This window comes from Tachypleus tridentatus, chromosome 13 (assembly GCF_004210375.1).
Source record: "Tachypleus tridentatus isolate NWPU-2018 chromosome 13, ASM421037v1, whole genome shotgun sequence".
Lineage (NCBI taxonomy): Eukaryota > Metazoa > Arthropoda > Merostomata > Xiphosura > Limulidae > Tachypleus > Tachypleus tridentatus.
The window spans coordinates 90,426,163-90,442,730 of record NC_134837.1 but is presented as its reverse complement, the minus strand read 5'-3'; the positions used below and the strand labels follow the sequence as shown (position 1 = coordinate 90,442,730).

Here is a 16,568-nt window from a genome sequence, read left to right as displayed (position 1 = left end):
TAACGCTAGATTTTGAGGTGTGTCCAAGTAAAGTCATGCGCATTTGTGTGTTACTAATATGAAACTATACGAGTATAACTAGAGTGGAGCGCCGTTAAGCCGCGGTATTTGGGGGGTCAACCTGCTTAACCGCGGCTTAAGTGGTCCGCAGCTTAAACCTTTGTGACTGAAAAGCCGAAGTCGCCAACAGCTCCGCCGAGGAGCCTCATCCGGGCCATTGCGTGATCATTATAATATTAATGTATAGACTCTTCAGATACAATTGACAAGTGCCGTTTTAGCACAAACGACCAAATTTTATTTATTTCCCAAATTAAAGCAAATTCTTTTTAAATATCCTTTTGAATCGATTAAATTCGTAAGCCGCGTTTTTACACGTTCTTAAATTAGCGGTGAGCCGCGATAATCCTCGCTCACATTTGTCATGTCAGTGTCAACGACAAGGAGAGTGTGAGAAACTTTAAAAAGCCAGGTAGCAGATTTAATACATCAAAAATTTTGGGACAAGGCTTCCTACAGCGGCTTAAGCGATTTCGCGGTTTACTGGTCCGCGGCATTTCTAAATTTCATATTACTTACACATATACTGATTTTCTGAAATACGAATCAACAAAAGAATATTACACTGACATCGTGATTAACATGTTAAATAAAATTTTAGAAAATTAGTTTCAATAGTATCCATGTTGTTGTTGTTTCGAATTAAGCACAAAGCAACACAATGAGCTATCTGTGCTGTGCCCACCACAGGTATCGAAACGAGGTTTTTAGTGTTTTAAGTCCACAAACATATCGCTGTGCCACTGGGGGCAGAAAGTACCTAATAAAAGATGCAAGCTTCCAAAAATATATTTTCAACACTGATGATGCTAACAATGAGCTTATTTGCAATTAGTAACTTTGATATAAGTATAATTTACCCTAATAATTTCAGGGTTTTGATAAAATTTCTAATATATTATTAAAGTGTTAACAAAATTAATTATACTTGTTTCATTCTTTTGCATACAATCATGAAATACCAAAATTTTCTTTCTCATGCTAGAAGCATTGAATTTTAACACTTGATCAAAAACAACTTCAGAATTGGTGATTATAGATTTAATTTACCTTCTTGCATTGCTATAAACAAACACACTTTTTTTACTATTTTCATTTTTTATTTAACTTCAATATTACCAAATATTTCCTAACTTCAACTTTTGGTTTTGTTATTACTATGAACATTAAACCTTAGACAATGCAGAGTTATTGCGTTTAGGTACACACATATTTATCCTGTATACACCGTGTTTCTCCAATAATAAGACCTACACATAAAATAAGACCTAGTGTGATTTTTGGGGATAGTTTTAATATAAGCCCTACCCTTAAAATAAGCCCTAGTTAAGAGTGGCAGGAAGAGGAAAGAAATAAAAAAAATTAATTTATTAATTAGTTTAATAGTTAGTTAATTAGTTTGTATAAGTATTAATCAGTTAGTTTAATAGTTTAATAATAGTTTATTTTAAATGGTTAGTTTAATAGTTTTACTTTGTAACTTCATTTTTTTAATATATCAAAATAAGACATACCCCGAAAATAAGCCCTAGTGTCATATTTTGGAGTGAAAATTAATATAAGCCCTGTCTTATTTTCGGAGAAACACGGTATATACAAGTGACAAGAATTTTGTTGCCTTTCGCATCAAGTAAATAATATATTTACTTTTTGTGCAGTAAACGTTGGATTTTCACGGAAATAACCTGAGATAAAAAAACAATTTCATTATTTACAAACAGAAATACTGTAATTTATAAATCAAAAAATGCTCTCAGACACTACTTGCCACGAATTCATTACATGGATATTTCAAATTGAAATACGAAAATCTTCTTACATTAATAGAAAAGTTTCAAAAAATAAATACGAAAGTTATTGTTTTTAATTTGCGTGATTTGAAAGAAAGCGATTTTTGGCCACACTAATTTTTGGCTACTGTAATAACTAGATATATTTGTTGTAAAAGAAATGAATTCAGTTACATAAAATATTTCAGAGATCCTACAACTGACTAGAGCATCCATAATATTTCAGCATAATATATTACAATATATTTATATTGCATGCGGCATACTATTATGAGTACCACTGATATAAATGACGGGAAACCAATATTAATGATTAATGCAAATTATAGAATTAAACTAAAACAGATATGTCTGTACAACCAAAATGCACCTACTCTTCAATCATTTATTCAATCTTCAGGTAATTCTTTAACCATACATTTATAGTAAACACTATGCAGAAAAATGAAGTGTTGCCATGAACACTATAAAAAGACTTACACATGGGTCGTTAGCCTTTTTACTGTAATCTAGGTCAGGAAGAAGAAAACAGTGCGGAATTCAGACAAATTTTCAACTTTTTCGAATGCACAAAGGATAAAAGATAACACTATGTAACAAATTTTTACTTTTTCTTGTTCCTGGGCAGAAAGTGTTATTTCCCAATTGCTTATGCCTAAAGTAAATGGAAAAAACCTATTTTTCTCTTGAAACTTTGCTTTTGTGACCTGGGTAATGATAATTTCCAATTTTCCCATTTTCCAGAACATTCCAAATAGATTCAGTGTTAAGTAGCTGACACAGGATTTTCTCGACCTTACAAGAACTTTCTAGAATGTTGTAGAAGCCTCAAAGCTGTACTGCTCCATAACGGGAATAAATATCCGTCTCTTCCCTTGGCTCATTCGGTGCACATCAAAGAGGAATACAACAGCGTCAAGACCTTGCTAGAAGCCTTGAAGTATGATGAGTATGGCTGGGAGGTTATCAGAGACTTCAAAATGGTGGCATTCATGATGGGTCTCGAAGGAGGCTTTACCAAGTTTCTCTATTATCTTTGCCTTTGGAACAACAGGGACACCGCAGCGCACTACAACAGGAAGCACTGGCCACAACGGACCGAGTTCTCTATGGAGAGGCACAATGTCAAGTGTGGGCCACTAGTGGACCTCCAGAAGGTGTTGTTCCCACCATTGCACATAAAACTGGGTCTTATGAAACAACTTGTCACAACTCTTGACAAGGAGTCTGCAGCTTTCAAGTACCTTTGAGACTTCTTCCCTCAGCTGTCTGAGGCACAGGTCAAAGCTGATGCCTTCGTTGGACCATAACTAAAAAAGATCCTGGAGTGCCCAGAATTCCCCAAGCTCAGTAGGAAGGGAAAAAAAAACTTGTGGCAGCTTTGTCGCAATGGTTCGGGGCTTCTTGGGCAATCACAAGGCCGAAAATTATGTGGAACTGGTTGACGCTCTGGTGACAAACTACGGCAAAATGGGCTGCAGGATGTCCCTGAAAGTCCATATCCTTGACGCTCATCATAATAAATTCAAGCATAACATGGGAGCATACTCAGAGGAGCAAGGCAAGTGCTTCCGCTAAGATATACTGGACCTTAAACGCCGCTACCAAGAAGCGTATAACGAAAACATAATGGGAAACTATATTTGGGGGCTGATACGTGAAAGTGATTTACATTACAGTCGCAAATCTCGAGAAATTACTCACTTCTAAAATTTTTGTATAACATTAGTATAAATGCATGCAAATCTTGATTCATATGTTGTTTTATTCAGACCTCATCAAATGAAAATGTGCGAATTGCCCGTTTTTACATAGAAAATAGGTTAATTTCTATATTTCATTATCCAGATCATAAAAGAAAAGTTTGAATGAAATAATGGCCATTTTCTGTACTTTTACAACATAAGCAATTAAGTAATAACACATACTACCCATGAACAAAATGTGTGTTATTGTGTATTTGGTTGTAATAAACCTTTGTTTCTTTATGTTTTAAAACAAAGAAGGCAATATGTGTTAAAATGCAAAAAGAATATCTATTAATTAACAGTTATTCACTACTTAAAACTTTGTTTAATTCTGACTCCATAGCGTTAGTAATAGTAGGCTTATCTGTAGTTTAATTTAAGCATTAGACGCAATACATAATGTAAGGTTGATCTGAAACAACACTTAGTGAATTTTGGTTTGTTTTTGACTAAAATTCAATATCATAAAATTTCTGAATTAAACTATTTTGTTGTTAAATCACTGAACTTATTAAAATAAATAATCAAACAAAAACATTTATAACAAAGCAACATAAATATTGAGCATCAACACAAACACCATAGTTAGCCTGAAAACAATCAGGTGTTAGTTTCGTTGTTAAAAATCAATGTATATTGTTGAGCATTAACCAAAAAGAAGCGTGAAAGCATTCTCGACAGTCACAAAAGGAATAAGCCTTTTATAGTTAGCGATTACTTTACTTTATTGTTTATTTTACGTATAGTTGTATTAAACTTACGTCTACGTCAGTTTGCTTATCTGATCGCGTAATTAATTGAAGACAAGGGTTTATCAATTTAACAATTGATGCTTACAAGAAAGCATAGCTTAACTTTTGTACGTAAAAATAAAGACAATTTAAGAGAAAGACATGAAACCTAGAGCAAATATTTTGCATATCGCGACTAGTATATAACTAAACATTAATTACTATATACTTATCTCCTACGTTCTGGCTATAAATCAGCTGTTGTCTTCAGAGGAAGTCTTGAAAGAGGCTATTCCTGTGTTGGTAGTGGCTGGGATACGATCCTAAGTCCCTCTTGAATTAGTAGTCAAAACATAGAATAAAAGTAGTTTTATCTTATCTCTTGGCTACTAATTAGCTGCTGTCTTCAGGGAAGTCTTGAGAAAAACCATTTCTATATGGTTAGAATTTGATGCTAGGTCTCTTTGGTTTACATCTAGTACGTTATCCACTCGACTGGAGTTTCTCCTATTTATAACTTGAATCAACTAACAGTTACGCTTAAGTAATCTCGTATGCTCCTAACCGTGACTATGACTTTCCGGATGCATAAATTAATATCGTTATGGCTATAATTAGCAACCTCCTTAAATCCCGTGGAAAAACTTTTGCGATACGTTCGGTATACAACATTTTTTTGTGAAGTCGTATCACTAGTGCGACGATAATAAATTGCGTGAACTTTTGCGATTGCCCATATATATGAATATCGAGAGGTATCAGATCAAAGGTGCACTTTTGTGTATTCTTTAGACATTTTTTTACACTTATAAGACCGAAATGATGTTTTCATTTACAGTGGACTTGTATACCAAGAGAATCACAGTCATTTGCTAATATTGTTATACAACTTTATTGTAAGAACTGGAAAAAAACAACATATCTTAACTATTGTTCTTTGTTATAATGGTACTTTACACTTTTGGCATCTTTCAATAACTGCTTCGTCGGTTTCTGTTAACTGCTTGAGGAATCCGAGTTAAACTTCCAGTTTAAAAGGCCACGTACTGTGTCATGCCCAAAACCAGTCTTGTTCTCTTACGATCTTTCTCATCATTGAAACTGTCCTTTAACTCGACACATTGAAATGTGGTACAACAAGTATACAGTATAACACAATAAAGTATAATACTGTCACACAAAATGAGTATATATTTATTTATCCAGTTGGCATTCTCTAAAGTTGAATTTTACGATCTATTCTTTTTGTTAAGAGAAAGCGACAAAGAGGACCCCATATCGAGAAATTCCAGCCGAAATCAGTGAAGGTGACAGGCCTGAATGCTTAAGTAGACATATGCATAGTCCAATGCGATGATATATACGTCGATCTTTAACATTCCAGACACTACTCACACAGCAAACAATGTGAACACAGTTCTTGCATCGTTTTTCTATTACCTTGTATGCAGAAATCTCCAGTAGAAGCTCTCGATTACAATGCACCGTTGTGACCTTGAGCAGCTTTGTTGATTACAATAATTAGTCATAAAGTAATCTTCACTTGCATTACTTGTACAATTCAAAATTATTAATATGCATTTTCATCGTAACACAAAAAATAAAATTTGCTTTCTTAATATCTATTGAATAAAACTTTTGGTCAAAACGTCCTATGATTAGTATATTAGACTGATCATCATTCTTCAAAAATACTGAAAATGAAAAAAAACAACGCTAATGTTTTTATATACACAATAATTCATTTGTGCAAGGTTCAAACGAAAAATGCGCTCCACATGTTTCGATTTACGTAAGTAAATCATGTTATTCACCGAAACACGTAAAGCATGTTTTCTTTCTTTTATTCTTATACATATAAATTACTCAGCATGTAAAAACTTTAGCGACGTAATTTTATTCTAATTTTATTGAAATCCTATAATATAATCGTCCCAAAAGAGTTAATTTTAGACACCCTCTGCACTTGAGTTCACCACAAGTTCAAGTGAAATTCAACGTAAGGATCAAACTTTTAACTTGTGTAACTACGGGCAATTCAATGTAAAAGCGATTAAACACGTGATTTTTCTTTTATCATATAGAGCACAAAAGACCTATATCTCATTAAATCTTTTGAAAATACTTCCCCCTAGCAAAGATATAACTTTCTTTGGTACAATGAAACACATCTTTCTAAATACATGTAGAATTCTACAAGCTACACAAACAAAATTGTCCTCACTGCTTTTATATCAGTATTTGATACTATATATAAAAGGTTAAAGATACGATAAGGCTTTTAGTGCTTTATATGGCAAAGACGTATCTATTCACTTTTGAGCGCTTCAACCACTTATCATTTGGCTTGTTTTAGATATTTGCTCAAAGCTACAGCTCTTGGGCTACTTTGACCAAAAAGTTGAATTTGACTAACTCTTACAAAGCACCCATGTCCAAAAAGTATAGAACGCTATTTTGAGAACAACAAAACAAAAACAATTCTGCACACTAACAAAACGTCCAGGTCACTACTGACCATGAATCACGTGGCGTGTCTTAAACCTGCATGTTAATAAACATTAATTTAAATATTAAATTAAAGTCAGTCTGCTCATTAACTTGTAAAAGGTATTCTAATTATGAATTATTAATTTTCTCTCCTGTTGCTCATTAGCACACTCGCGGTGTCATATTATTCATTATTTTCTCTATTAGAGAAAACAAAATATTGCCGTACACTTTAAACTTATAGGAAAACAAAAAAAAACGTAACTTAAAGTCATTTCTATAAAAACAAGGGCAGTATATCAGGTTTATCGACATAATAAATGCTTAATTCTAAAAAAGCTCCCCCGTGGCACAGCGGAATGTCAAAAAACTCACACTGCTAAAAACCGCGTTTCGATATCCGTGGTGGGCAGAGCACAGACAGCCCATTGCGCAGCTTTCTATTTAATTCCAAAAATAAACAAAACTTACAAAAATGATGCATAAAAACATCTTCAAGGAAACTACATCCAGTATAAAAATAATTAACTGATAAAAGAACAAATTCTTATTCAGGCATGCGAATGACATTTATGAAAAAAAGAGGAAAAGGTATATAGCCTGGCGCCAGAGCGCCACAGCGCGGCGCAGCCGCGCCTGACTAGGGGGTTCGGGGGGAAATTAAAAAAAAATGGATGCTATTTGGTGTGATTTGGTGCAATCTGGGACATAATTTCTTTATGTTTTTTGACATTGCAATGTTGGAAAAGTACACAATATATATCATGTAAAATAACAAAAGGAAATTAAAAGACTAAATCAAACTAATAAAAACTATAACTTTCATTTACAGTTTTTAGCAGATTGATTTATTCTTTTAATTTGCATTCATTTTTTAGAAGATATATCAAAATATCTAAGATTAACAAATAAAATAAAAAATAAATAAATGAAATTTAAGATTATTTATTTGCTATTTATTCAGTTTAATTTTTTTCTAAATCAAAATATATTAGTAATATGAGTTAATAAAGCCAAAATAACTCAGTAAATATTTCAAATACAAATCATTTCATTATTATCCTTTTGTCATCAATAACATCATCATCATCAACTGATGGTATGCTGCCAATTAAATGTTTTACAGTCATTGCCAATAACTACTTCTCTGCTGCATATATTCCATACAATTTTCAAATCACATAAAATTACTCTTTTGACTAATCATGACTACCTACAGTTCAAATTGTTCATCTATGCAATCTTGTCATTATACTACTGGTACCTTAATGTCAGGGAATTTTCCATTCTTTCACAAATTGACAATACAAACTAAAACAGCATATGAAGGAAAGCTATGACATTGCTTAAAAATTCAACTACTGATATGGTTCAATATTAAACTACTGATATCAGTGATAAGCCTCAGAAATTAAATTTTGTACAGTCACTGACATCAACAACTACTGCTCTGCTGCATGTATTCCATTAAAATTTCAAATTACTTAAAATTACTCTACATGACTACCTACAGTAAAACTTGTTCATCTATACAATCTTGTCAGTAAATTACTGGTACCTCAATATCAGTATATTTTCATTCTTTCACAATACAAACTGAAACAGCAAATCAAGGAAAGCTTTGACATTGCTTCAAAATAAAATTAATGATATGCTTTAAAATAAACCACTGGCACTATATGCTGCAGATAATAATAAAATGTTTTTCAGTCACTGATATCAACTTCTGCTCTGCTGCATAAATTACAGTCAAATTTCAAATCACTTAATTTCCTTTAATCAATCTTGGCTACTTTCCTCTTTTTCGAGACAAGGGTTTCCAGTGCTCCCTCCCGAGCTTTTTTCTCTCCTTCTCTGAATGGGCAGCTCTCTGTGCCTCTGCGGCTTTCTGGACTTTTTCTTTAGCCAAGGTGGCTGGGCCAGATTTCACAGAACCATAGGCCTCAAACCTTTCTGCCCTTTTCTTCTGATTCTCCCTCAGCTTTGAGGTATACTTTGAAGCTGCTGATCTAATGTCCTTACACGTTCTCTTGTCTACAGGATCAAAATGAACATATTTCCTTTTAAACATTTCAATCGCTGTTGTTTCTTTGGAGCGTAGAGAATATTTTATCGTTTGGTATGCACACGATACCAGACCACGAGACCTGCAACGAGACGAACGAGACTGCCTCCAAGATGGCGGTCAGATTTTTTTTTTCTGCAATAAATATTGAAAAAATACGATTTCTCTTCAAAAACCACCTACCCGGCCCCCAAATCGCTCATATTTTCTCCTCGAATTTACACGAATCTCGTGGGTGATAGTTGGCCGTTTGAAAACCGCGGAAATCCGCGTTTCAACGGAAAAATGGCACGCATGCTTATTATAGGTATAGGTTGAAAGTAGCATACACACACACAACAAATTTTCCTGACGTTCAAAATTCTGAATAAGCTTTCAACGCCATCTGAAGGACGACATCGAGTCAACTTTACACATACGAAAAATGAAGATGTTAAATTGTTTACTAATAAAATTATAATTATACAAAAAGTTTTTCGTGGTATTATTCAGCAAATGAAGATCATTCTATATTTTTATATGTTCATGTGGACGAAAACTTTCTGAATTCATTTGTTCAAATGAACAGTACTTTTGTTAGCTACAATATATTTACGATATACAACTCATTCCACGATGAATTACTTTCCAGTGACTCACAGAAGTTGTTAAATGTCTTTTTGAAGTTAATCTGGTACGTGTCAGTTGACCTGGTGATGACCATAAGTTAGTGATAAAACTGACACGCTGTAAATATACAAAAAATTATATTTGCAATAGAAAAATATATGAACGACAGTGGCTACGACTGACTATTCTGCAATTGTTATTTTAATGCAACACAACATTTTATCTTGACTGTTCAAGAAATACAGAAGCTGCATACATTATACTAAAATAATTTTGAAGCCTCACTACGTCATAACAATGTACGTCGCCACGTCCAATCATCCTCTGTCCGACAACCGTGCATCTTCGAAATATTCCAACATTGTAAAAGGCTCCTTTGTAACGCTGGAATTCCAAAGCACTCCACTCTTCCCTGTTGGTTTTGATAAGCAGTCTAACGTACGAGAACGACTGTTCTCTACGCCCTTCACTAGCTTATCCACCAGTTTAACAATCAACGTATCGAGCTTCCTCAGCGTGTGTGTGTAGAAGGGAGAGAGAAAGTAGTATATCTTTTGTGACCGGGACGTCACGTTACATCAGAAGCCAGAGAGTTCCAAAGTGCCAAAGGTATCAATCCAAAAGTGCGTTATTCAGAGGGTAGGAGACGAGATCACCAAATACTTACAACCTACGCAAAGGACTGTTTCGTTTTAACTAGAAATTCTTTCTCTAGACATATTTATCATACGTATGACATTACAAAATGGAAAAAAAAAAAAATCCTTCTCAGTTGATAATTTATCGTCTGGTCTTTTACGTACAATGTTTCAACTACTTATTTTCGTCTGAATCATATAAACTAAAATTAGTACGACATGTTCAAAGAAATATGCAGTAAAACTGTATTAATTTAATAGTGCTATACATAGCCATGATTTCATTTTAAATGCGTAAAATTAAGGTCTCATTTACAGCAGTTGGACTACTTGTATAAAATGATGGATACTTATACACTGGTACTATAGCTTACATCCTATTAAATAACCAGAATGTTTTACATACGAACAGAAAATAATGAAAATCTTGTTATATATAACAAAATACATTAAAGTACTAACGAAAATGGATTTTTGTATATACTTTGTAATACGGGTAGTCTTACTTACTTCACTGTATATACGCATGAACATTTATATAACAGCTTAACTTCCAATCTATGGATAGAACGTTTCTTACACTAGCCCAAAACAGTTCAACTATATTATATATATAATATCTGTCCGGAACTTTTTTTTGCAATATTCTCGATCAAACAACAAAATCTTATATCGTTAGAAAGACTTTTGTCCAAGGATTCTAGATTGTATATTAGCACTGCAATTCAGAATCATCTTTCCTTTTTGCTTAGTCGAACTTTTCAATGCAACAAGTATGGTACACGATAACAGAATGTCGTTATCATCACCTGGCAAGTAGCTTCGATTTCAACTTTAGTTTTTAATTATTTACAGAGTATCTCGGCCCGGCATGTCCAAGCGTGTTAAGGCGTTCGACTCGTAAGCCGAAGGTCGCGGGTTCGAATCCCGGTCGCACAAAACATGCTTGCCCTTTCAGCCGTGGGGGCGTTATAACGTGACGATCAAGTCAACTATTCGTTGGTAAAAGAGTAGCCCAAGAATTGGCGGTGGGTGGTGATGACTAGCTGCCTTCCCTCTACTCTTAAACTGCTAAAATAGGAACAGCTAGCGCAGATAGCCCTCGAGTAGCTTTGCGCGAAATTCAAAACAAACAAACAGAGTATCTCACGCAAACAACAATTAACCTGCATGTAATTTCATAAACAAAAATGAGCATTACACTATATATTATTATTATGGGCCTTCTCGACTTAATTAGATCTAAAATATTCATGCGCGGTTTGTTCCAAACCACGTGTTTATCACTTTGTGAATATGAATTCAAACGTTTTTGCACATTCAGTTAAGTTTGCCTTCATTACAATTTAACATTTACTTTACAATAACTTAACTTGGGTACGTTTCGTATACTGCTGTAAACATCTTTTAGCTACTCTTTTTCTCTTTTAAAGATTTCATCTTTCGTTTTTGTGGATTTCTTTGTTTCGACTCGTAAATCCATGTCAAACACTGAACGCCCATAACCAATTAATACTCCGTACACTATTATAAACAGCATTACTTTATTATTCACTTTACGTGTCATTTTATTAAATAAAGTTACGACCGTGTAGTTTTCTTAAAGTCACGTCTAGGTGAGTTTATTTGTCACAAAGCGAAATTTCTCTTTTCAAATAGAGCAACATTTATTTATCTAACAAATAATTCTTGCAGCAAAACGTAACTTAAATGCAGTGCGCTAAAATGATAGAATTAGAAAAATTCAAGATAATGTCACGAAAACTACCCAACAGTTTTTCAGGTCGTAAAAGTTTGTTTTCTTATAGCAAAACCACATTAGGCTATCTGCTGAGTCCACCGAGGGGAATTGAGTTCCTGATTTTAGCGTTGTAAACCCGTAGACTTACTGCTGTACCAGCGGGGAACAGCCGTAAAAGTATTAATTAAAGTTAGAAATATAAATGAAAATGGAAAATACAGTTGTGTATTTAATTCGTAATATCAATCAAAGCGTCTGAATAAGAAAAAAAGCGTGTTTACAGCGTGTTATTATTTGTACATTATACTAATGTGCATATATTAGTTTAATTACAATGTAGTAAGAAAAAGTGCACGCTTGTTACCTTAAATATTCAAACTTAAGAGACTTTTATCCTGTGCATCATACTTATGTCGATACATTAATTTAACTTCGTGTCTCTTTACAAGTAAAATGTTCAAAGTCCACATAACTTTATATGTAACACGCTGATTAACAGTAACGTAGTACGGTTTAACAGGCGATAAAATATCTTACAATTATATTCCTGAAAAAATTATTTTCCATATTAACCTTAAACAAACATTTAAATTCTTAAAATATTTACGTGTCCAAAAAATTTAAGTATTCAGACTTGTACAGCCCTGTTTTAATTCTTATTTCTCACTTTAACCAGTAGTTATTGAACTCCAGAGAAAATAACTCTGCTCCAACTAAATAATACAGCAACGCTAATATTACGCTTTGTAAAACGTTTTTCTGAAGGAAAAACTTCCTACAGAATAAAATCCAATCACTTAATTAAACTTATAAGATATTCCATTATATAAACTAAACGATACTTGACCATTTTATGGTTTGTCCCAGCGTCCCATAACGGAACATCACAATTTCTATTGTTTTTCTGTATATCATTTTCGTTTATGTATATACGTATAAGGAAAATCTTTTTACTAAACTATCCTTATGCTGAAAACTATCTTCAAAAGGCATTAAATAAGTCACACATATCTCAGTGGATAATTTAAAGTTTAGTTTACACTACTGCCTTTCTATGAAATAATTCTAAACAGCTTGTACGACAATAAATTTAGATTCAATACATAAATAATAATAACATATTATTAAATCAAGCTACGTTGTGAGAAGAAAATTAAAACTTGATCATCACGTAACTAATTATATATATTCTTCAATTGTTTTTACTTGTAAAAATTAGGATGCACTGTTCCAAAAAACTGTTTGCACTTACTGTTAACGACATTTTCGGCCTTAATTCCAATAATTCTCACGCGGTTTAGCCATCTTAGAAGATTTAGGTTAGTCCTAAATGCAAATTCTAAGCTATCAACGTAAAACAATATTCATAATAAAACTATAACAATAAGCAATATATCGCAATAAAAATGATTACAAATACTCTTAATGAAAGCAACAATACAGGAGACCTTAAATAAAATCATGTAATTTTAACTTGGTTAATAAACAACAAGTATTGACTTACTGCAAAAATTCTTATACTTATATTTCATTTAATACATTGTGTTTATAATTATAAAATATGTTTTGCATCAAAAAGAATTTATAATCACTAAACATTACAAAATACGTTTAGCCTAACTGGATGACGAACGGATTTTGTATGCCACTGAATTTTTATTTTAACGCTTGGAAAAAAAATCTTACACTTCGAGCGTATTTGATAGACGTTTTAAAGTAAAATTATAATCGTGTTTGTCTTCTACTTTCAACATTTTCGCGAAAGTTAAATATTTCTACGAATCAGGTGAAACAAACATATTTGTTTTAGAAAGGTATTTACATACACATTTCAAATATTATCATTATATTAAAATAAATGCTGTAGTTCTTTTGTGTAAAATTATGTGAAAACAACGTTAACTCTTGAAATTAACACGAATCAGTTGCTTTATAATACAGTGTACATAATTCATGTCACAATATAAATTTCTTATTCTGTAATTAATTTTGGGTTATAAAATCACCCGTATATTTCGCAACTTATTATCAGTGTCCAGCATACGACTAATAATCAAAGGTCAATAAAATAAGTAAAGCACATATTTATGGAAAACTTGGGAGACGGGAAAATGATAAATCACCTACATTAATCACGTTACTCAAAAAAAAAAAAAGTGGCTAGTTTTATAACTAATTAGATGTGTCTTTTAACATAGATCAACGACGGTGATACTGATAAATATTAAATCAGATACATTTTCTAACCCAGTTAAAACAATAACTACAGTATAACATCAGATGACCATCATATTTGGTGCAATGAAATTTACAATTTTTTATTACAGCACAAAGAAATATATCTACAACTCATTGCGTTTTGTAGGTTAAACATTGTTTTAAATACACCACTGTAGGATGAAAACGGACCCAGGAGAATGAGGAAGACAACTTTGGGTTCTTGAGTACAAAACTACCGTTAACAGGATACAGGAATTTAATATAATAAAGAAATTTAATATTGATTTACCGCATTCACAGGTCATAAAGTAATTCGTCGTCTTGACGTCTGTGACGCTTTCTATGGAAGTAGAGTCAACGCCATCACTCTTGTGCGATAGAAAAAAAGGGAGAATACATTAGACCATCGACTTATCGCTCTATCCGTCAATATATATTGCAAGCGCATTGTTGGACGTACAATTATCTTCATCACTAATGTCTCTGGTTTAAATTTTAACTTGTCAAATACAAAGTTTAACCCCTAAGGAGACTCCATCATCCACACGTCCCTTTAGAAAGTCATGGAAGTTAACTTTTCTACTTCGTAAAATATATGTAGGTGAAAGCTTATCACCTTTATATGTCAGCATTCGAACAGAGCTTTTATTGGAACTTCTGTGACAGAACTAGTTAAGAAAGCTCTTGAATGTGGATACCAGAAATTCAACATTTACGAAGTTTGTTTCCTTATAACTCGTCTAATCTGTGCTGAAGATGCGTAGAAATATCATTAAAACTTATACAGAAACATTTAGTATGAATCTTCATCACACTAAACATATTCGCCCTTTCAGATGTTGAATGTGATATTCACCCGAGTATGGAACATATCCACACAAACCCTAGAAGATCTATGTGTATCCACACTATGCCGAAACTTTTTAGAGCTGTTGGTTCATATATTAAGATGTGTGAAGTGACAGAAATATCATCTGTACAATAAGTATTATACATTAATGTTTGATTCACATACGATTATTACAGATGATGCCCTTATTAACGACCAAGTCACTACTATCCAATGGAAGTATAGATATTAACGTCTTCCTCATACAATCCAGTTAAAACATTTTTGGCTACCTTCTTCACCGTTCACGCTCGCCCGGAGATGTTTAATTTTCATTCAGCTAGTCTTACAATACACAAATCAGATTTGAAGAACTAATTCATGAACATGAAGTTCACAATCAACTTGTAAGGTTATTTCAAGCGTTTGACATTTATAAACTGTAATGATGTAGATGCGCGCGTCATTCATATCAGAAAAATCACCGTTAATCCGAATCTTACATCAGTGCTTACAACACGTGCATATATTGGTACAGCCTTTTTTATTTATGTAACATGAAATCAATCCATCCTTTTATCACTCTTCAGAACATTATATAACACATCAGGTACAGCATGAATACAGTTGAACGTTTTGTTTTTAAAAGAAACAAATCCGACATAGCGCTTTAAAAGTCGTTATCCATTTGTAAACTGTTAAATGCACAGGTTTTCTTGAGTTACGAAATGCACGAACGTTTCGTTTCTTTTCTTTTTTTATCTTGTGTTATCGGTTACGTTTCTTTTACGCATAAAACGATAAGAAACAGTCCTTTTGAAGACTACGTAAATTTGTAAGATAAATTATGAATACGAGTATAACGCACAGCTTAAATATCTTAAGTTTCTATGTTAATAAAAAAAATGTCGCCGTTTTCATGTGTTTTGTAAAATACAAATAATATGATACACAGGACATACAGAATTTCAATTATTTTGATTTAGGTTAACACAAGAAAACTACTTTTCAGGACTGTGTAGTCTGTAAATTGAACTTATTTGTAGTCATACTAGTAAATCTCGCTGTACAAAGAGCCTAACTGTAACAAAGCACGATGTAGTAACTTTGCTTATTCAAACATTTTCATTGTTATTTGTTTAACTTTAAGCACAAAACTACACAGTGGTCTATCTGTGTTCTGCCCACTACGGGTATCGAAACCCGTTTTTTAGGATTGTAATTCCAAAGATATACCGCTGTGTCACTGGGGGTTCTTTGTTATTACAAATTGAATACATCAGTCCAGTTTCGTTTGAACTAACAGCTTTAATATTTTTATATGATATATAACCAGATTTTAAGTGTTCTATAGTAACATGGAAAACAGTCATCTACGAAGATTACACATTAAAGTAACATGTATTAGCACAAAATACGCTGCACAAAGTGTAAAACATAATATATCAATTTTACGTGTTTCAAACGTTTGTTTATTCATTAAATAACATTGAACTTATCCTATTTTAAGATCTAAAATGAATGAAATAGCGTTTCGTTATTTGTAATATGCTGCATATATATATATATATATATATATGTCTAGAGATGAAATGTTTTGTTAGTAAAGGAAACAGTGCTCTTGTACAATGTTAAGTAATATGATGA

At 32.8% G+C, this 16,568-nt stretch overlaps 1 protein-coding gene across 5 annotated transcripts in view; it reads right to left on the bottom strand.

Annotated features, from left to right (window-relative positions):
* Nucleotides 1–16,568, bottom strand: part of LOC143240928 (putative polypeptide N-acetylgalactosaminyltransferase 10) — a 165,579-nt gene that overhangs the window by 128,688 nt on the left and 20,323 nt on the right. Inside the window, exon 2 of one of the 5 annotated variants that reach the window (XM_076484189.1) lies at nucleotides 2,331–2,359. The exons of 3 other annotated variants lie outside the window; for them this stretch is intronic. The gene's annotated coding sequence lies outside the window, so the exon portion shown is untranslated. Of the gene's footprint in view, nucleotides 1–2,330; nucleotides 2,360–14,381; nucleotides 14,438–16,568 lie in introns of those variants that run through there. One more of the 5 variants, XM_076484191.1, reaches the window with a different exon arrangement.